At 51.2% G+C, this 21,253-nt stretch overlaps 1 protein-coding gene across 6 annotated transcripts in view; it reads right to left on the bottom strand.

Moving 5' to 3' along the window:
* WDR25 (WD repeat domain 25) overlaps positions 1-21,253 on the bottom strand; it is a 144,742-nt gene that overhangs the window by 31,970 nt on the left and 91,519 nt on the right. The gene's annotated exons all lie outside the window — the stretch shown is intronic.

Genomic DNA, 21,253 nt, shown 5'->3' on the forward strand with positions numbered 1-21,253 from the left:
CCGCCTGGTCAATCACAATGTCATTAAGAGGGATTCAACCAGACATCCGGTGCCTCCTGATGGAAGTATGCACCATGAATTATGAACCCTTCTTGCCAAAAAATTGAGCTTGAATCTGGTCAGATATTCTTGGGGGAGAAAAATGGTTCAATTTTATCAAGCCTCTTATCTAGATTCTTGCTACAAAAATAAAGGAAATAAGCCAAAACCAGTTTGGCTTAGTGGGTAGAGTGTCAGCCTGTGAACTGAAAGGGCCCTGGTTCAATTCCAGTCAAGGGCCATGTACCTGGGTTGTAGGCACATCCCCAGTGGGAGGTGTGCAGGGGGCAGCTGATCGATGATTCTCTCTCGTCGGCATTTCTAACTCTCTGTCCCTGTCCTTTCCTCTCTGTAAAAAATCAATAAAATATATATTTTAAAAATAAAATAAAGGAACTAAGTGAACGGAAAGGGAAGGAAGAGAAAGTGCCCCGCCCCCGGACTAGCCCACTGGCATTACCTGGGAGCTTATTGGCACTGTGTCTTCTCCAGACTCACTGAGTCGGAATTAGAGCCGAGCACCAAGCCCCCGGCGATCTGCATGCACATAACTTCCCGTTTATAAGACGTGCCGGGCCCGGAGGATGTGTTCAATGACACCACAGGGGAAGCAAAGGGCAAACCATCGACGTATCCCCCAATAAATACGTTACAAGGAAAACAAATAAGGAGAGAAACCTACGGAATAAACAAGACTTCAGAGACTTATTAACCACATGTTTGGATCCTGATGTGGAAAAAGTCAATTCTCTTTAACAAGTTTAAAATTACGAGGTATCGGGGAAATCAGAATATGGATTGGATATCTGAGGATATTAGGAATTACTGTTAAACTGTTAGAAGTGACAATGGTATTATAATACTTTTTGAGTGCTAATCTTTTAAAGAAACAAAAGTATGGACAAGTGAAATAATGGCCTAAGCCTGGGGGTTGCTTCTCTACGGTCCAGCAGGGAGCGGGGAGGGAGGCGTGTGCTGGGAAAACGGGTAGAATCACGGATCACAGGAGCTTAGGCCATCGGTTTATAATCGTTGAAACGGGCGCTGGTTACAAGGAGGTTCATCAAGTAGTCTCTCGACTTGGGAGCATATTTAAGTTTTGCAATAACAAAAGTTTCTTTGGAGTGTTCTGTGGGAGGAAGGAGCTGCACAGTTGTGAGTTCCCGCCTCAGCCGGGCCCGGGAGCAGCAGCTGAGTGGGGACCGGTGAAATGGAGCCGTAGGGACGGAGCAGACAGAACTGAACGGAATCACAGCTGCCGAAACACACACCTGTCCCGTTTCCGGTGGGAACCGGCCCGCCCTGCCAAGGCGCCTCCAGTGGCCGTCAGAGGCCGGGGCTGTGCCGTGTAAATGAGACTGGAACTCAGCAGCCCTCCTCCCTAGGTGCCAGCGGTTTCTATAGAAACCACCAGAGAATGATATTTCTGAGAGCACAAAGCATCTCCACTGGCCTCCACCGGCTTTGTTCACACTTACCCATCAGCATCTGAGATCCAGCCTATCAAAGCGGGCCTTGTGGCTCACTTTTAAAATAGGTGCAGCTCATTATAAGGCACCTGCTCTCAAACGTTGCCAAGGAAACAGGCCCCAAGACACCCCTCTCTAAATTCATTAGCATTTAACACTCCTTAATGAGGCTTAAAGATGGCGCGCTTTAATAACCATATGCTGGGGGAGGATCCCTTCCCTCTTACTCCGAGGTGTGACTGATGAGCTGGAGGGGCGCTCGGAGGCCCCGCCTTGGCTCCAAGCCTTCCTGAAAGCCACCATCGTCAGGAGCATGGTGTCTGTCTCCAGGCCTGGGGACGGCTCCTTGTGGCTAAAGCTCTGGGCCACAACCTAAAAATGGCCAGGGAGGAGGCCCTACAGGCATAGCCAGGCTAACCTTATTTCCTGACCCTCCTCTACACACACACACACACACACACACACACACACGTGCACTCCAGCCACACAGACCCCTCACCATTCCCTCGCCTGTCGAACCCTTCATGCCTGTGTCTTTCTGCATTCCTTATCCCTCCCCTAACTTGCTGCCTAGAAAACTCCTATGCATCCTTCAAAACCCTCTGCCAAGTCCCCAAAGTGCCGAGCAGACTCATTGGCTTCTTCCCCTGTGGTCCTTTCACCCCCCCTCTATGAAAGCTCCCATCACACCGGCCAATACTGTTTCCTCCAGGTAAAGGTGACCTCAGGCCTCAGGGCAGGATGGGCCTCATTCTCCTCCACCCCATGGCCACTCACTACCCAGCAGGTATTCAATTGTGTTTATAGGACGTCCTGATAAATCAGTCTCAACCAGCAGCTCCAAGCCACTGGGGACCCCAGGAGAGGGATTCCACCACTCCCAGCATGAGGTCTCAGCTCAGCCCGTCCCAGCTACACGTGGGGTCTGCTCCATACAGACCACATCCCAGAGTGCAGCCCCTTCCTGACAGATGGGGAAACTGAGGCCCAGAGAATGGGGCCACTGAGTGTGGGGTGGAGAAGCAGAGAGCAGGTTTGTGAAGCTCCTCGGACGGCCAGAGCCGTGTGGGAGGGCAGGGCCACTGCAGAGGGCCTCCTAGGGTTGTACCTGAGGCAGCAGCAGAACATACCCCACGGACAGCCTTCCTGTGCGGTCTCCACAGACAGCCCGAGAGCTGACCAGGGGTGGGGGTCATGGAGGGGACAGCTGGAGAGAAGGAGCCAGCATTGCCTCACTCCCCAGGAGCTCCCAGAACCCAGGAGGCCTCTCCCCACCCACCAGCCACTCCTGGGCGGATCCTGCGTTGCCACCTTCCTGTCTGGGAAGGGATTTACTGGCCAGTTTTCAGGAACTACAGAACCTCCAGTTCCTGGAGCTCCTGGGAATAGGGGTTAGGGTTAGGGTTAGGGTTAGGGTTAGGGTTAAGGTTAAGGTTAAGGTTAGGGTTAGGGTTAAGGTTAAGGTTAGGGTTAGGGATTAGGGTTAAGGTTAGAGTTAGGGGTTAGGGTTAGAGTGAAGGGTTAGGGTTAGGGGTTAGGGGTTAAGGTTAGGGTTAGGGTTAAGGCTAGGGGTTAAGGTTAGGTTTAGGGGTTAGGGTTAGAGTTAGGGGTTGGGGTTAGGGTTAGAGTTCAGGGTTAAGGTTAAGGTTAGGGTTATGGTTAAGGTTAGTGGTTAGGGTTAAGATGAAGGGTTAGGATTAAGGTTAGGATTAGGGGTTAGGGTTAGAGTTAGGGGTTAGGGTAAGGTTAGGAGTTAGGGTCAGGGGTTGGGGTTATAGTTAGGGGTTAGAAGTTAGAGTTAAGATTAAAGTTAGGGTTAGTGTTTAGGGTTAGAGTTAGGAGTTAGGGTTAAGGTTAGGGGTTTGGGTTAGGGTCCCCATGTAGCTTTCCTTAAGTCCCACTCTGCGTTCTTCCCCCACATTTTGAGCATCCATACCTACGAGGCAGAAGTTACTTCATTTCTGTCTTTTGAAAATAAATCAAAGGTGCGGGGATGTGTAATATATCCAAGCCTCTGACCACCTGCGGACCAAGCTACCCACGGGCTAGATAACCTCTTCAGCAGAAAGCAGACTGGGATGTGGTCAGGCCACTGCCTGGCTGGCGGAGAGGTACGATCTCCACTCAGCTTTGTGTGTTTTTTACTATTTTATTATTTTTAAAGGTTCTAGTTTTTTAATTTGTTTATTTGAGAGAGGAATCGAGAGGGAGAGATAGAAACATCAAAGGTGAGAGAAAAATCACTGATTGGCTGCCTCCTGCCCACCCCCTACTTGGGATCAAACTCCCAACCCACGCATGTGCCCTGCCTGGGAATTGATCTGGTGACCTCTTGGTTCACGGGTGGACACTTAGCCACTGGGCCACCTCGGCCAGGCTCCCCTGAGCTTCCAGCAGAACTGAAGGTAGCTCATGGCTGCCAACTACCACGAACAAGCTCGTGGAGGTCTGACCCTGTGGGGATCATCATCTGCGAATAAGGCGGCGGGTAGCATTCACCAAACACCCACTGTGCCATGCACCTGGCTAGGTGCTTCACACGTGACCTCATGGCATCCTCACAAACTGGAGGTCAGGACTGCCAGCCCATGTGCAGAGGAGGACATGGAGGCTCAGGGAGAGGGGGTGGCCCGCCCGGGATCACAGAGCTGGCCGGAGGCAGAGGCAGCGGGACACCCAGTCCACGCCAGTGTCAGGGCAGCCTGGCCCTCCCTCCCGCACAGCCAGAGGCGGAGAGTAGCTGCTCAATTAGTGCTTGCTGAATCCGAAACGAATTTGAACATGCCCACTGAGAAGCCATCACGCTAAAAACTGTGAAATTTTAAATTACAGATGCAGAACGCGAGGGAGGGGAAGGAAAGCAGAAACAGTCAATTACACGCGTATCTACGGTGCTGATCCTCTCAAGTGAAAAATTTGTTTTCCTCACTTTATAATGGAGCCTGAATAAAACCGGGTTCCAACAATGCAGCCGCCCCCCCGGGCGCCCGGCTCTGCAGCCCCAGCTGGCGCTGGACAGGGCATCTGGGCACCTTCCCCTGGCCTGGCCCGCCAGAGAGCTCAGGCTCCTCTGGACAGGAGAGATGAAGGTGTGGGATCCCCGCCGCCCCCACCAGGTCCGGTGCAGCTCTGGAGCCAGCACACTGAGGAGAGGGCTCTCTCTCGCTAACGATGCACAGGGATCCACAAAGGCCGCTTCCCAGTGCACTGACCTAGGGCCTGGGCCACGGAATGCCCTGTGCCCCGCACACCTCCCTCTGTCCATCACCCTGCCCCTGCTTCCCACCCTCCTGAGCCGGGGCAGGTCTCACCGCCTCCGGCCTCCGGGAGAAGAGGCAGAGAGGAGCTGGGCTGTCTCCCAGGCGGCCAGGCCCGGGGCAGAAGAGGAGAGCGGGGCAGGGCCTCCTCCTGGGGCCCAGCAAACTCAGAACCACCCAGAGGCGCAGCAGGACTGAGGGGAAAGGGAGGGGACCACTACGACACCGAGGCCCCTCCTGTGATCACTCCCGCGAGCGCCACACAGCTGGGAGGGCGCTCACCCTGTGGACCGGGACCAGAGGGTGAGGGCAAGCAGTGGTGCGGCATCCGCCCAGGGCTCAGCGGCTGGACCCAGAATGCTCTAGGTCACATGTGTCAAACACAAGGCCCTCGGGCCAAATCCGTCCCGCCAGGCCTTGCAATGTGGCCTGCACCGTACTGTCATCACTGCACTCCGCTGCGTTTCCATCACAATGACAGTTTATGACTGTTCAGTAAACCATTCAGCCCACGATTTAGGCTGGATTTTAGATTTTGGCCCCTTCTCTGATTGAGTTCGACACCCCTACTCTAGGTGGAGGCTGCAGCCCCAGCTCCATAGCTCCTCCTGGCCAGGCCCGGGCAGCAGCAGGAAAGGGTGAGAGCACTGATGCCCTGGCCGGTGGCTCAGCAGGTTGGAGCGTCATCCTGTAAACCAAAAGGCTGTGGGTTCGATCCCTAGTCATGGCGCGTACAGGAGGCAACCAGTCAATGTTTCTCACATGGTTGTTTTTTCTCTTTCTCTCTCTCCCTTTGTCTCTCTAAAATCAACAAAAACAAATCCTTGGGTGAGGACTTAAGAAAATGATATCACCCAAAACTTTTTAACAACATAGGAAACCGGTGCTGTAACACTGCACCTGGACACCCACTGTCTGTGGCGGGAACAACTGGGTTGAAACAGATGGGTCAGCCTCCTCAGGGGAGTCTCCACGTTCCTTCCCCTGGGGCCTGCACAGGGCACTTTGGGATCAGAATGGGGGTCTGGAGAACAAGCACCATGTGTCCAGGTCTTTGACATCCAAGTCCACCAGGGACCACCCTCCCAGCCCCGGACCAGCTCTCCTCACAGGTGTCTGGCTGCCCCTGTGCAAACTCCTCTCCCTCCACCTCCTTTGGCTAATAACTTAGCTACTTTTTTATTCTTCAGAGTAACACCCTCTCATGGCAGAGAGGTGCCTGCACTGGTGTGACGTCCTCCTCCTGTCTAACCCCGTCCCTGTCCTGGGAGGCAGTGGCTGCAGGGAGGGCTTGGGGCAAGCCCGGGGCAGCATGGCGCCTCAGGGGACGGTGAGAGGCTCCCCTGGGGAGTCTGAGGAGATGGAGAAGGAGTGACATTCATCAGCAGAGCAGCGGGCAGATGGGGAGGGGGCACCCTGGTTCATATCTTCCAGTGGAGACCCCATGTCAGCAGCTGAGCAGCCCCAGGCATCCCGAGGCCGGGGCTGTGTGCCACGGACAACCTGCACAGCCTCGCGTGCTGGCCCCGTACAGGCCACGGGTGCGGGGGCCCCGAGGCGAGGGCTATCTGAAAGCCGCCACCCTGGCTTCTGGCTTGGTCAGAAACGAGGCCTGTCCTGGAGTTGCTTTGAATCCTGCAAACTAGAATGATGTCACACGTGGCAGGTGCCCGCTCGGCAATCGTTTGATGAATAAATGAATGGGGCGAGCCAGAGCGCCAGAACTTTTTAAAGAACGTGTTTAAGTGAATGATTATAATTAAACACGGAGAGATGTGCCCGTTGTAAGAAGAGCCTCGGAGGGCGATGGGAGATGTCACCCTCGTGTCCCCTCTGAATGCTGGGTGAGGGGCCGCTCAGCACCGCCTAATTACAGGACGCACGGCGGCTTCACCTCCCTCCGCGCCGTGCCGGCCCTGCTAACGAGCACCGGGCACTCTCCCTTCAGAGGAGGGAGAAAAGGCTGTGGCTGCGGGAGAGGCTGCCCGCCCACAGGGTACACACACAGCCCCGTGCTTCAATCAGCACAGCCGCCAGCTCCCCTGTAACTGGGGATCCATGTGGGGGCGTGAATGTGGACTGCACCCACATTCTAGAGCCATAAGACCTCCTCAAAGGCGATCACCAAGTCAAGAAGCACCACTGAGCCACGGACCCCGTGACGGCCATGCTTGGAGTGGAAGCTGACACGTGCCAGGCAGCTAACACCAAGCCTACGGGGGGCACGGGGACCCCACTCCAGTGGGACTCAGGGAAGCTCTGCAGAGGAGGCAGCGGTGGAGGCCTGCAGGACAGGCGCCACCGGGCCAGGAAGAGGGAGAGGGGAAAGTCACGGCCAAGAGAAAATATGTTCCAAACCCGCCTGGGCCCCTCCGGCCTCTCTCCCAGCTGATTACAACCAAAACTCGGGACAAGACAAAAAGCAATTCCCCGGGAACTCGCACAGCCGACAAAGCTTATTGACTGGGAGGAGAGGTCAGCACTGGGAGAAGTGACCGGCCCAGAGATGAGCTGCTATTTTATTTTCAATTTTGTTTTCTGTCTTTTTTTTCTCCTTTTCTCTAACAGCTTTGACCTCAGAGCAGGCCCCCCGTGGAGCTCTGGTGGCAGCTTCAAAATCCATAAAGCAAAAAATGACAGAATGAACAGAGAAACACACCATTCCGCAATTACTGCTGCAGGCTTCACCACTCCTCTGCCAATAATTGAAAGAACAAGTCGACAAGAAATGAGCAAGATGTACAGGAACGAACTGAACAACATCATCAACTGACATGGCCCACTGTCACCTGTGACGCGCTCCACCCAACACCAGCGAAATACACAGCCCTCCCAGGGCCCTCACAGGGAACTGGTCTGACCACAGCACGATTAATATGCCTTGTGTTTCCTTATTTCAGAGAGAGGCTCGGAGAGGGAGAAATAGAAACATCAATGACGAGAGATAATCATCAACTGGCTGCCTCCTGCATGCCCCCTATTGGGGATCAAGCCCGCATCCTGGGCATGTGCCCTGACTGACCATAACAATTAAACCAGAAATTAATAACAGGAAGGTGTTTGGTAAATCCTTTCACGTTTAAGAACGAAACAATCTACTTCTAAATAACCCCTACATCAACGAAGAAATAAAAAAAGAAAATTAGAAAATATTTTTGGGCTGAATGAAAATTTAAATACAATGCATCAAAATGTGTGGGATGCGAGCTTGGAGGAAAGTGCATTGAAATAAAATGCTGACATTAAAAAAGATTTCAAACCAACGCTCTTAACTTGCCACCTGAAGAAGTTAGGGGGGCAAAAAACAACAGAAGAGCAATGGAGAAAAATCAATGTTTCATTGACATGACCAATAAGATTGCTAAATCTCTGGCCACAGTGAGAAAAAAATAAAAGAAGACACAAGTACCATTACCAGGAATAAAAGAGAGAGAACCTAAGATCACCAAGAGGGTAATAAAGGAACACGATGAGCAGTGTATGTATATAAATTTGATAACTTAGATGATATGAACCGGTCCTTGAAGGGGCACCAATCACCAACGCTCATTTGTGAGGAAATACGGTCCGCAGAGTCCTGTGTGAACCCTCGTGGAGATCACTTCAAACCCACTTCAGACCACGGAGCTGCCATCTCCCGCCCGCAGGGACGGGATTAGCCGGAAGACCGAGGCCACGTGTTGGCGAGGACACAGCAATTGGAACCCTCGGGCGCCGCTGGTGGGCATGTAAACGGCCACCGTCTGGCGGCTCCTCCGGGCTGCCCACTGAGCTACCATATGGTCCAGCCAGTTCCCTCGGAGGCTGAGCCCGAGAGAAATGAAAACATGTCCACACGAAAACCTGTACACAAGCGTTCGTAGCAGCATGATTTATAGCAGCCAAAAATTTAAACACAAATGTCCATCAAGCAGTGAGTGGATAAATAAAATGTGGTCTAGCCACACAAAGGAAAGTCACTCAGGTATGAGAGGGAATAAAGTCCTGACACAAGCTATACCGTGAAAACAGGGTTTCTAGAAAATGTCAGGGACGGGCAAATCCACAGAGACAGGAAGTAGATTAGTGGGGGGTGGGGGTGGGGAGCCCTCTAAAGGGCACGAGGTTTCTCCCTGAGGTGATGAACATGCTCTGGATTGACTGCGATAATGGCCGCATAACTAAACACACTAAAAACTGAGGAACTGAACATTTTCCGTAAGTGCATTGTACGCTATGTGCATTACCTCTCAACAAAGCTGTCATCAAAAAGATTCAGTAAGTATTCGAGACAAAAGATAACGAGGGCATCAAACCTGTGATTTTTTGAATGCTATTAGCTATGGCAAACTAAGAAAGTTTTGAGGTAAAAAGGTAAGTCAATTTCAATAATGATATGAAATTTCTTCCAAATCTCAAGGGGAGGTTTTGATGTAACAGCTTATTTTTCAAGGCAAAAGGTATGAGAAAGGACTCAAACTAGCATTTATGTCAATTCTGCATTTATGTAGTCATTCTCGTCTGCTTTATATTTTCTGGTACGCATTACTGCAATTTTGAAGAACAGAAGTTATCAAGTGGGGTGTTAACATAGACCTGGGATATGGCCCTGAGTGCCGTGGGTCTCCCGTCTTCCACACCGAGCTGAGCCCCCACAGCAGGTCTTAAAGGGGAGCTGCTGGTGGCCCCCAGAAAGTGCTGCAATGGGGGGTGAAGATGATGGGCAGCCATCATCAGGATCCGGACTCCGAGAATCACCTCCCAGCTCTGCCCACAGGTTTGGATGACCCAGGAGATACACGCAGACTGGCCAGCAGCCTGTGAGGGCAGCCAGAGACTGACAGGTGCATCAGACACAAAAGGAATGTGGGGCTCCAGGGGGCTCCCGCAGGGCAAGGCTGCTTACCTGGGTTTTGTCACCTGTGCCCTGGGACAATGCCTGGTGTCTGGGGGTGGCTCAGAGAATGTCTGTGACATCAGTAGGTGGAGAGGGAGCATTTGGACAAAGAGATGTGCCGAGCGCTGGACCTTTCAGGGTCGGTTTCCTAGCCCCCAAGGGGACAGGGGTGCCCTCACACGGGTGTTGGGGTTACAGTTCCAGGCCTGCAGCTGCAGGGCCCCGGGTATCCCACTCGCAGCTGGGCTCGGACACGGGCCCCGAGCTGCACTGCGGGGCTGGATGAATGCCGGAACTTGAGCGCTGCCCAGTGCAGGTCTCCCACAGGGAGTGGGAGTCAAGCCTCTTGCCTCAGGTCTCACCCCACTACCAACCAGCCATGTGTTGGCTGTCAGGACCTCTCTCAACCTTGGGTGCCCTGCCGGTGAAATGGGGTGATGGCAGGGCCCGGAGACCCTCCCAGGAGTGCTGTGCAGCCAATGAGTGCAGAGCAGAGCCTGACAGGGGCTGAGAGCCCAGTACATGCCACTTCGGTCTGTTCTAAGCACCCAACCCTAGTGCCATGGGCCCGCGGGCAACAGCAGCCCAGAGAAGGAACAGCCCAGAGCCACAAGGCGTTCTGCACGAGGCTCTCTGGTGCCCTTCCCCCGCCTCTCTGCCCGTCAGTCTCCCACCGCATCTGCATAAAAAGTTTGGTTTGAGGCAAAACTTAGGACTGCAGAAAGTACAGAGTCCAAAAAGGCTTTTTAATATAAAACCGATGAAAGAGACAAATGGAAAGTAATCAAAATCTCATTAGGGCAAATAAGCAACCTGCCTACAATGCCATGAAAACTGATGGTGCTGAGAGTCGTGAAGCGAAGGCTCCGAGTCTCCCAGACACAGCCAGCATCTCGGGAATGCAAATGTAAGGGTGCCCTCACCCCACGGAGAGAAACCCTCCAAAACACTACTCGCAACTCGCACCAAGGCACCCAAACCGAGACCCAGGGCTGTGGCTCACAAGTCTGTTTGTACATCAAAATCCCCTGAGAGGTGCCTCTAATGCTCCCAGGGGGGCCTGACCTCTGAGCTAAGGCCAGCAGTCCAGGGCGGCCACCTCGGGTGGCTTTACCAGCTCCCATCACTGCCACCCACGGAAGGATGCCCACAGCAGGAGCGTGAGATGACATAGGAATAAATGGCGGCTCGGGTTGTGCTTCACCTGGGTGAGCCCATTGCTGGGGATTTTAGAAACTGTCTTGATTATGGCTGATAGTCAGTCATTGATGCAAGAGCCTCCCTCGCCCTTTGGCAGGCACTGGGGATCCAGCGGCAAACGAGGCAAACCCCTGACCTCAGGGCATTTACATTCTGCTGGGAAACCACATGAGGGGCTGTGACATGGAGCTGAGAGGGCGAGCCAGTGGCCCCCACTGTCAACCTGCACATTGAGACACACCTGCAGGGGGTCTGGGACATGATCCAAAGGAGGTCAAGAAACTAACTCAAGATCTGGAAGTCATGATGGAGAGGGAGGAGAGCGGGAGGTAAAGATGTTGAACAAGCATGAACTATCGATGATTTGTGTCCAACCAGCACGGACCGAAAGTGAGCTGGCTTGCCAGCTGAATTTCTCGTGAGGATTTCTCCCGGGCGATGGGCCGGCGCCATGGAGGCCCACCTGGCGGAGCGCGCCTGCTGCTATTCCCGTTGGCCAGTGCCCACAGATGGGACGGATGGACGGGAGGAAGGACTAGGGCAGAGGCCAAGCCCCAGCCCGGGGCCACGTGCCAAAGACTTTCCAGAGCTGCTCTGATTTCCAGGGCTCGGCCCTGCTCACCTGTCTGAGTTTGGGTCCCATAACTTAGTCTTGCAAAAAGGGTCGATTTTAAGCCTCTGTAGTTTTCTACCATTCAGATTCCTAATACAAGGGAGAATTTTTCTTTTTTAAGCGTCTATCCTAACTTGGCTCCAACTCCACAGTCATGTTAAAGTGACAGCGTTTCCCACAGTACCGGTGGCCCGGAGAGCTGGGCCCTCATCCTACACTTCTGCATCCTGGCAGCTCCAGCTGGGCACACAGCCGGGGCCCTGTGCGGCTGGAGATGCATGAGACTAGCAGCTCTGTCATCTACAAACATGGGGAGCACGACAGCTCAGACTTGGCCGAGAAGTGCAGTGTTTGAGGCCACCACACCATACCTCACCCAATGCAGGATCTCCCGAGTCCTCTGCCTCTGTCCACACTTCTGGAATGACCAGTTGCAGCTAGACCGCAGCAAGCCTTAGATCCCAGGGTAGCCACTGCCCCTGAGCTGTGGGCAGGTGGGTGCACCTGCAAGGCTCCAACACAGTGGGTAGGGTAGCTGACCACATCCGTTCACCCAAGATTACCCCCTGAGCGCCTGCTCTGGTCCAGGCCCTGTGGAGCTGCTGGGCACAGACACGACTTGACCCAGCCCATACCCGGTGGCTGTACATGAACACCAGCTGGATGCAGGAGCTCATGGTAAAGTAAGAAGTTCAGTAGCTGTCACGGAGGGAGGTCCCAGGTGCTGCAGGTCAGCCAGGACAAAGGCCAAGGCCACTCACAGGGTAGGAGCAGGGAGCCTTTATGTTCAGAGGCCCTCTGGGCCCCAGCTTCTAAGTGTGGCCCATGGGCTGTCTGCCTCTGCATCTCCTGGGAGCTAGACAGAAATCCTGGACTGGATGTTTGTGCCCCCTCCAAATCCATATGTGGAAGCCATAACCCCCAATGGGATTAGGTTACAAGAGGCTGGAGGGTGGAGGCCCATGATGGCCCTGTTGCATTGTAGGAGGATGAAGAGGCCAGAGCTCTCTCTTCACCATATGAGGACACAGCAGGAAGGTGGCCGTCCACAAGCCAGCAAGAGAGCCCTCACCTGACCATGCTGGCACCTTGCTCTTGAATTTTCAGCCTCCAGAAATAAAGTTCTGTGTTGAAGCCCCCCCGAGTCTGTGGAATTTGGTTACAGCAACCCAAGCTGACGGAGACACCATCTCTACACCAGATCTGCCGAAACAGAACCTGTGTCCTAATAAGAGCCCCAGGTGCAAGTCTAAGAAACCCCATAGTAGAGACAACCTCACCACCTCTCTACTATACCAGCGGGGAAGCTGTGGCTGAGCCAGGCTTTAGCCTAAGGCCGGGGTCGGCACACTGCGGCTCCAGAGTGCGGCTCTTCCACAAAATAGCACAGCTTGGGCGAGTCTATTTTGAAGAAGTGGCATTAGAAGAAGTTTAATTTTTAAAAATTTGGCTCTCAAAAGAAATTTTAATCGTTGTACTGTTGATATTTGGCTCTGTTGACTAATGAGTTTGCCGACCACTGGCATAAGGGATTTGCCCACAATCCCCCAAGCTGAGCGAGTGGTATGGGGAGAATGTGAGCCAGATGTCCTGTAGCCCATGCCAGTAACACTGGAAGGTTGCTGGAGAGAGGGACCCCCACAGTGACATGAAGGTCAGGCGCCGACATCTTGGATTCCAGTCAACATTCAAGTTCAAGGAAGAAGAGTCAGGAACTTCTGTATGGTTGGCACTGAGCTAGCTCCGGGTGAGCATGGTCAGCTGGCTTGGGCGGAGCACATCCTGCCAATCTGCCGGAGGGGGAGCCAGGCACTTGGCAGTAATGAGGAATGTGATTAGGCAGAGAGAGATTGGCCACGATGAGAAGAAGGGGAGCCAAGAAGCCCATTTGCCATAATGAACTGGGCTGGACCAGAGGAGTCCAGAATCCCAACACTCATCCCTCGGCTAAGCTTAAGGAATCATAAAATTGTAGGATTGCAAGCAGCTTCAAGGTTATGTGTTCCAGCTCCTCCTCTTCAGACTTGGTTCTCTCAGACCCCAGCCCAGTGGTCACACTCCAGGAGTGGGCACATCTACCCAGGATGTCGCCACTCTGGCCCAAAACCTATCCCTAACCTTTAACATGCTGGTCGCTTTAACCCAGAAAGTGAGTTCTGGGACCCAAGCTTAAGGAAGTAAGTCCCCAATATGGAAACCACTATATATGCAAGTAGACTTATTATAGAGGAATGTACAATAATGTGGACTGGGATGGTTGTCTGGAAGTGGAGAACAGTTCTCTGGAATAGACACTCCCTGAGCACATAGTTCCTGCAAGGATGCCCATAACAGGAGGGGGGTGGGAAAGACACAGAAACCCCCCACCCTGTCAGCCAGATCAGGGCAATTAGTCCCAACAATCAACAGGGTGACAGATGTCACAGCCAGATCTATGCATAGCAGGGGTCGAACAGGTTATAAATGCTTTTGGCTTTGTGAGCCATGTGGTCTCTGTAGCGTAAAAGCAGCCACAGGCAATACATAAATGAACGAGTGTGACTATGTTCCAATAAAACTTTATCTATAAAAACAGGTGGTGGGCCAGATTTAGCCCCAGGCTGATGTTTGCTGACCTCTGACCTTCCTCTTTACATCATTACTTTCATTTATTTTTAAAAATATGTATTTTATTGATTTTTCACAGAGAGGAAGAGAGAGGGATAGAGAGTCAGAAACATCGATGAGAGAGAAACATCGATCAGCTGCCTCTTGCACACCCCCTACCGGGGATGTGCCCGCAACCAAGGTACATGCCCTTGACCGGAATCGAACCTGGGACCCTTCAGTCCGCAGGCCAACCCTCTATCCACTGAGCCAAACCGGTTTCATTGTACATCAATTACTTTTAAATGGGAAAGGAGGGCATCTTAAACGTTCAACTTAGGGAAACTGTTTAGTAAGCTAAACCACGTGAAATTGACTCATTCGATCCATATTCATCGGGGGCTTGCTATGTCAGACTCTGCTCTGAGCCAGGGATAAGGCAAGGAGCCAATCAGCATGCTGGGTCAAAGGGACTTACTGAAAATCCTGCAGGCATTTGTGATAACAAGGAAAAACCTTACAATGCTCTGAGAAAAGCAACATATAAAATTGTGTATAAAAATAAGATCAAACAATGTTTTCTCAAAAAACCACACCCAGGGAGAAAGGAAAATATAAAAAATTACTAAGTTTACTTTGGCTAGTTCCACCAATCCTTCCCTCCTTTCCCTCCTTTCCCACCCCTTCACCCCCATATAATCACGTTATTACTTTTACAACAAAACCGGGCTTTCTATTGCATTTTAAAGGGGAAGCATGACTTGGTTTTAAGCTGAGATCTGTATCCCTCCTGCTCCCACCTTCCATTAGTTCCCAGTTGTTGCTGACGGCAATCAGAAAAAGCCCAATGGCTGCCTGGGTCCTCCAGGTTCCTGCGCTGGCCAAGGAGGGCCATGTGTTCAGCACCTGGGACAGCGCCCAGCACGCTGGGCGGGCAGCCACCCAGGTGGGAGGAGCCACCCAGGTGGGAGGAGCCAGTGCCTGTCCCCTCTCCTCCTGCTGCAGAGTCGGGGGAGGCTCTCCCTAACCTGTCAGAGGGAACAACTGAAGCAGGAAAAAGCTGTTCCAGAAGCCTGGCTGGTGCAAACGGAGCAGGGTCCAGTGACCCGGCAGGGGGCAGAGGCAGGATTGCTGGTAAGAAGGGAGTAGACACAAACACTGCCGTCCCTCTACCCTTATCATTAGCCTGGGAGACTTGAAACATGCCAGTACCAGTCAGTCACAGCAACCTATGCTTCGAATTGCTTCTCCCCGAGCATCTTCAGACCGTGTCGGCCGGCCTCAGTCCCAGGAGAAAATCCGATATTTTTAACAAACTCTTCAATCAGGTGGCGTCCTTGGTAAGCAATTTCTTATGTGTTCGGTTTTTAAGGCCAGACGCACCTTCAAGGGACAAGGCCCTTGGCAGTGGCTGGAGAATCCGGAGATCATGTGGCCAAGAGATTCCAACCCCACAGCTCTTTCCAGTGCTTGCTTTCACTCATCACGTATTTATATCCCAAATATACCGTATTTTTTGGACCATAAGACGCACCGGACCATAAGACGCACCAGTTTTTAGAGAAGGGAAATGAAGAAAAAAAGATTCTGAAACAAATAGTGTCCTAAAATATTTTATGTGCATTAAAACCCAACATCACAGTCATAAACACATGTAATCAACCCTGTAAAGTAAACAGCAGCATTTAGAACCATTTTAGAGCCAGGCAAGCACACAGAGACCACACAGAGCCGGGCAAGTAAAAAAACTTTTTTTAAAAAGTATATGTGTAGGCTATATTTGGACCATAAGACGCAGAGACTTTTCCCCCCCACTTCTGGGGGGGGGAAAAGTGCGTCTTATGGTCTGAAAAACACGGTAAGTGTTGTAGTATTTTTCTAAAATTCCACTGTGTCCACTTCTGTATTTTTTTTTCTTTGTTAACCGGCACCCAAGAACATTTTTCCATTGATTTTCAGGGAGAGTAAAGAGAGAAGGAAAGACAAAGAGAAACATTGATATGAGAGAAGCACGTCAATTGGTTGCCTCCTTATATGAGTTCCGCCCAGGCCCCGGGCCAGGGAGGAGCCTGCATCCAAGGAACGTGCCCTTGACCGGAATTGAACCCTGCACCCTTTGGTCCACAGGCTGACACTGAACCCACTGAGCCAAACCTGCAAGGGCTGTTTATTTCTTTATGGGTAATTTTTCTCTTTCTCAAATATTTTTGTAAAGTTTCTTTGTAAAAAAAAAAAAGAAAAGAAAAAAGAAAAAGTGTGCCAAAACTGGTGTGGCTCAGTGGATAGAGCCTCAGTCTGCGGACTGAAAGGTCCCGGGTTCGATTCCGGTCAAGGGCATGTACCTTGGTTGTGGGCACATCCCCAGTTAGGGGTGTGCAAGAGGCAGCTGATCGATGATTCTCTCTCATCGATGTTTCTAACTCTCTATCCCTCTCTCTTCCTCTCTGTAAAAAATCAATAATATATATATATATATATATATATATATGTGTGTGTGTGTGTGTGTGTGTGTGTGTGTGTATATATATATTTTTTTTTAAGTGTGATAAAAAAAACCAACACATTTATTTTTTAGAAACTATTTCTATCAACCTTATCTCTTCGGTTGGTGGTGGTTCCTACCTCCTGGGTAGCCTGAGCAGTGGGGCTGCCTCCGGCGCTCAGTCAGCGGTGGGCTAAGCGCTCCCGCCTCAGGAGGAAGCTGCTGAGCAGGCACAGGGGCGCCTGCATGACTTTTTTTATCTGAAAGAGTACATCTGCAGGCTGGGGCAGTCACTGTGGAAAACAGCATGGAGTTGCCCAAAAAATTAAATAAGAAACCAGTTTGTCCCAGCAATCCCACTTCTGGGGATATATCCTAAGAGTCCCAAAACTCAATTAGAAAGACTAAATGCACCCATACGTTCATAGCAGCACAATGTACAACGTTTAAGATCTGGAAACAGCCAAAGTCCCCATCAGCAGGTGAGTGAATAAAAATGCTGTGGTACATTTATATCGTGGAATACTATGCAGCAGTAAAAAAGCAGAATCTCTTACCCTTTGCAGCAGCATGGATTGACCTGGAGGGTATTATGCTAAGTGAAATAAGCCAGTCAGAGAAGGACAAATATCACAGAATCTCGTGTATATGTGGAATCTAATGAACAAAATAAGCTGATGAACAAAACAGATGCAGAGACATGGATGCATGGAAGAGACTGACAGATCTCAGAGACAAGGGGAGTAGGGGAGAGAGATTAGCTTAAAGAACTTACATGCATACATGCATAGCCCTGTGGACACATACAATACTGCAATGAAGGCCTGGGTGAGGCAGGAATTGGGAGAGAAAGGCAATGGGGGGAAAAGGGGACCTTTGTAATACTGTCAACAATAGCCGAAACCGGTTTGGCTCAGTGGATAGAGCGTCGGCCTGCGGACTGAAAGGTCCCAGGTTCGATTCCGATCAAGGACATGTACCTTGGTTGCAGGCACATCCCCAGTACGGGGTGTGCAAGAGGCAGCTGATCGATGTTTCTCTCTCATCGATGTTTCTAGCTCTCTATCCCTCTTCCTTGCTCTCTGTGAAAAATCAATAAAATATATATTTTTTTAAATACTGTCAACAGCTGGGACCGGTTTAGCTCAATGGATAGAGCGTCGGCTTGGGGACTGAAAGGTCCCGGGTTCGATTCCGGTCAAGGGCATGTACCTTGGTTGCGGGCATATCCCCAGTAGGGGGTGTGCAAGAGGCAACTGATCGATGACTCTCTCTCATCGATGTTTCTAACTCTCTATCTCTCTCCCTTCCTCTCTGTACAAAATCAATAAAATATATTAAAATAAATAAATAAATAAATAAATAAATACTGTCAACAATAAAAAAAGAAAAAAGAAAAAAAGAAAGAGTACATCTGTCTGTGTGCTAACTCTCCGCTGTGAAGTCCTTTAAGCAAGGTGCCTGGCCCTGGGGGCGCTATCTCACCGCCCTCCACCCCGACCGCCTGCATGGGCCTCTGCTAACACACGCCTGCTCGGGGCTGCACCTGTCCGGCAGCCTTCAGGTGGGACCTTCGGGTGTAGGTGAAGCAGGCTGGAGCCCTTCAGGCTGGGACACTGACATTCTGCACTTTCTTCTTTCAAAGTCAAGTTCAACCCTAGGGACTGTGCCTTCTTCAGACCAGGGCAGTACTTCTCAGACCCTGAATACAAACGCTCCTGACTGTGTCAAACCCCCTAGTCAGTCTCTGCTCTTCCTCATCCCTCCATGAATCTTCCTCAGCCCTGATCCCAGGACCCTCCTCACAAGTCTCCCACAGCTCCCCTCTGCTAATTCAAACCGAGACACATAGCACTTCCTAGGCCTGTCCTACTGTCTGGAGCTCATGCCCAGTCAAGGTAAGCTCGTCTCTAGTCCCAGCCCACGTTTCATATTACCACCTCCTGTACTGTATGCTCGGCATGACTGCCTTCCTCCCTCATTCACTCAATCGGGCAACCAAGATTTGTTGCATACCTACTATATACCAGGCACTGTTCTAGAAACTAGAAGTCAGCAACAAACGAAACAGACAAAACTCCCAGCCTTGGAGAATTTTATGTTCTAACTGATGTCCCAGTGAACAGATTCATGCACATTGAAAGGAAATTAATTACAAAAAATATTTTAATATCACTATTCACCCTTTCTCTATAATAGACATGTCAACCAAACTCATGATAGACAATGAGAGATTGAAACATATGCGTGCGATTGTGCCAGTGAAAGCTTTATGTGTATCATACGTGCAAGAGTCAACTTAGCCTTTTATATATATAGAATAAACTTGCTTAATTAGACCTGCTTTCTGATGTAGCTAAACTTTTTTCCAGCCCAGTGAAGCGCCCCAACTTCTCTTTCAGGTAATTGTCAGCCACCCCGCAGTAAATATCAACATGAAGTAGATTATTATTGTAGATCACATAGGGAGAACAAAGGATAAAATATTTAACTGCAACAGTGTTTGATTATATTCTGCATAGTGAGAAAACCTGAAGTCATTTTCAAGTTCCACCATTTCTTACTTCTTTTCAGTTGGGTCAAGTTTCTAAACTTTCTAACTCTCCATTTTCCAGCTAATGAAAAGGACATAGGATTCCACCAAGTCTCCTATCCACCTACTCCAGGACTTTCTGTGAGGATCAAATGAGATGAGGCACATCACAAACATTTTGTTAAAGTGTAAAATGTTTACACCTGGCTATAAAGCAAGTCATGTTCCTGGGCAGAAGAAACTCCAAGGAGGGTAGTAGATAGGGAGAGGAAGCTGGATGTTGCTATGTGACATTATTACCCAGCACCCACAACGATCATTTCCAGGCTGCACTGAACTGTGGGCTGCATTTTGCACCATGGGGTCTTGGTAGCATTGGATGTGATTTGGTGGGGTGTCACTCCAGGGTAATGGCGGGGCCTGTGTCCCACTTGGGATAAGTCGAGTGTTGATTTGTCAGCACTAGGTCCATGGTGCCATTTATTTTAAATGGCCAGTCCACATCATGGCAGCTCCTGCATTGAGCGTCTGCCCCCTGGTGATCAGTATGCATCATAGCTACCAGTCGGATGGACACTTAGCCTTTTATATATATACAATGCACAGATTGGTGTACCAGTGGGGTCCTTCGGCCTGGCCTGCGCCCTCTCGCAATCTGGGACCCCACCAGTGCACAATCGGGGCCAGGGAAGGACCAAGGGAAGTTGGCTGGATGGGGAGGGACCTCAGGAAGGCTCCAGGGCATGTCCAGCCCATCTCACACAGTCCCGATCAGCCAGACCCCAGCAGCAAGCTAACCTACCAGTTGGAGCATCTACCCCCTGGTAGCCAGTGCACATTAGAGCTACTGGTCAACAATAAAATGGTAGCTTAGGCTTTTATATATAGAGACTAGAGGCCCAGTGCACAAAATTCATGTACGGGGGGGGGGGGGGTCCCTCAACCTGGCCTGCAACCTCTCACAATCTGGGATCCCTTGAGGGATGTCTGACTGCCAGGTTAGGCCCGAATCCGGGATCAGGCCTAAACTGGCAGTCGGGCATCCCTCTCGCAATCCAGGACCGCTGGCTCCTAACTGCTGGCCTGCCTGCCTAACCACCCCTAATCACTCTGCCTGCCTCATCAACCCTAACCACTTGCCTGCCTGCCAGATCGTCCCTGCTTGCCTGCCCACCTGATCACCCCTAACTGTCTCTGACTCAGCCCCTGCTGCTACGGTTTCATCCGGAAGGATATCCAGAATGACATTCGGAAGGTCATTCGGCTGTCCAGTCTAATTAGCATATTACACTTTTATTATTGTAGATATTATAGATATAGATGGAAGGAGACAGGCAAATAAATGAACATGTAAAACCAGGTTATGGTAAGTACAAAGCAGACTACTGAATGCCAGGGAGCAGCTGGCATGGTGGTCAAGGATGGCCTCCCTGGAGAGGTGGCATTTGAGTAGAACCCCGCAGGAGGGAGGGCATGAGCTTCCAGAAGAACACTGGGAGGAAAACATTCCAGGCAAAAGGAGCAGCAAGTGCCAAGGCCCTGAGGCAGAAATGTGCTGGTGTGTTCTAGGAAAGGCAAGGAGGCCAGTGGGGATGAAGAAGATCATGCAGGCCTAGTGAGCCACAGCAGAGACATGGCTTTCACTGTGAGTAACACCTGAGCCTGAGGGCTCTGACCAGATGGACATACTCTGTAACAGACCGCTCCGGCCTCCAGTTATTGAGAACAAACTGCATGGGGCATGGAGGGAAGAGACACCAGATAGAAAGCCTCTACAATTATGCCAGTGGGAGGCAATAGCAGCTTAATCCAGACTCATTGACCAGATCTCCTGGCAGGTTGGGTTTAGGGGTACAGAAAGAGCAGAGACTGGGTGGTTCTGATGGTTCTGGCCGGAGGGACTAGAAGGGATAGGGTTGTCATGTATTAGGTTGGTGAAGGCGCCAGGAGCAGCAGGCTGTGTGCAGGGTGGGAGTGGAGATCACTTCCCTGTGGGGCTGACGGTGAGCAGCCTTTAAACTCCAAAAGGAACACAGTCTCCTCGAAATAGCCTTCCTCACAGCAAGCTGAAAGCACACCCTGCCTCTTGAATGCTGGCCCCTCCCTGCCTTCCTCCCTCTCTTGCCCCATTCTCTCTCCCTCTCTCTCTCTCCCTCTCCCTCTCTCTCTCTCTCTCTCTCTCTCTCTCTCTCTCTCTC

Source organism: Pipistrellus kuhlii, unplaced genomic scaffold (genome assembly GCF_014108245.1).
Source record: "Pipistrellus kuhlii isolate mPipKuh1 unplaced genomic scaffold, mPipKuh1.p scaffold_m20_p_41, whole genome shotgun sequence".
Classification (NCBI taxonomy): Eukaryota; Metazoa; Chordata; class Mammalia; order Chiroptera; family Vespertilionidae; genus Pipistrellus; species Pipistrellus kuhlii.